We start from the raw sequence: 935 nt of genomic DNA, 5'->3' as shown, positions 1-935 counted from the left end.
GTGCAATCTAGCGGTTTTTCTGTGGACTTAGGGGGTTCCGCCTGGCCGCTAGTGTCGTCAACAGTGACGTTGGACACGTTGCCTTGTTTATTTCGCCTCATCACTGCTATCACTATTTATTGTCATTGGTGACTGCTTCATCAGTTTTATTAATGACTCTAGTGTAGTCTTGTTTGTTCACTATAGTGTAATTTAGACCAGCCGCGCGGGATTAGCCGAGCGGTCGAGGCGCTGCAGTCATGGACTGTACGGCTGGTGCCGGCGGAGGTTCGAGTCCTCCCTCGGGCGTGGGTGTGTGTGTTTGTCCTTATGATAATTTAGGTTAAGTAGTGTGTAAGCTTAGGGACTGATGACCTTAGCAGTTAAGTCCCATAAGATTTCACACACATTTTTAATTTAAACCACAGGAAGGTAAGATAGTACATCAGTGCTATAACTATTGTACAACATAACTTAGTAGGGTCGTATCTATAAATTTAATGGTTTCCGTACAACACACGAAGTTCTGAGAAGTTGGCGCTTATGGGGGTGAGTGTGTGTCATTAATGTTTCCATTGTCATTTACAGGTATGGGTCGTAAATACACGAAAAAGTTCGGAGGACGGCGGTGTCGCAAATGGACAGATGAAAAGTTATACCTAGCATTGGAGAAAATAAAGAATAGAAGCATTTCCGACAGTGCAGCTGCTAAAGAGGGTTCAGATGACATTCCTGTTTAATTTTTTCATTGTAGCCCTTATTATTTTTGAAACGTACTCGTAGGTTAATTACTTTTGAATACATTATGGGAGTGGCAGTGGACAATGTGTTACAAATATTTACTAATAAAAAGAGTCTTGATCACGATTTATATTTATTAAGGTGACCGGTTTCGACCACTGCTGTGGTCATCTTCGGACCATTGAGTAGGAACCTCTTTCAGCTAGAGAATCAGG

This window comes from Schistocerca piceifrons, chromosome 7 (assembly GCF_021461385.2).
Source record: "Schistocerca piceifrons isolate TAMUIC-IGC-003096 chromosome 7, iqSchPice1.1, whole genome shotgun sequence".
NCBI classification, from domain to species: domain Eukaryota; kingdom Metazoa; phylum Arthropoda; class Insecta; order Orthoptera; family Acrididae; genus Schistocerca; species Schistocerca piceifrons.
The sequence above is the reverse complement of the archived record's forward strand: the minus strand, read 5'-3'. Positions refer to the sequence as shown.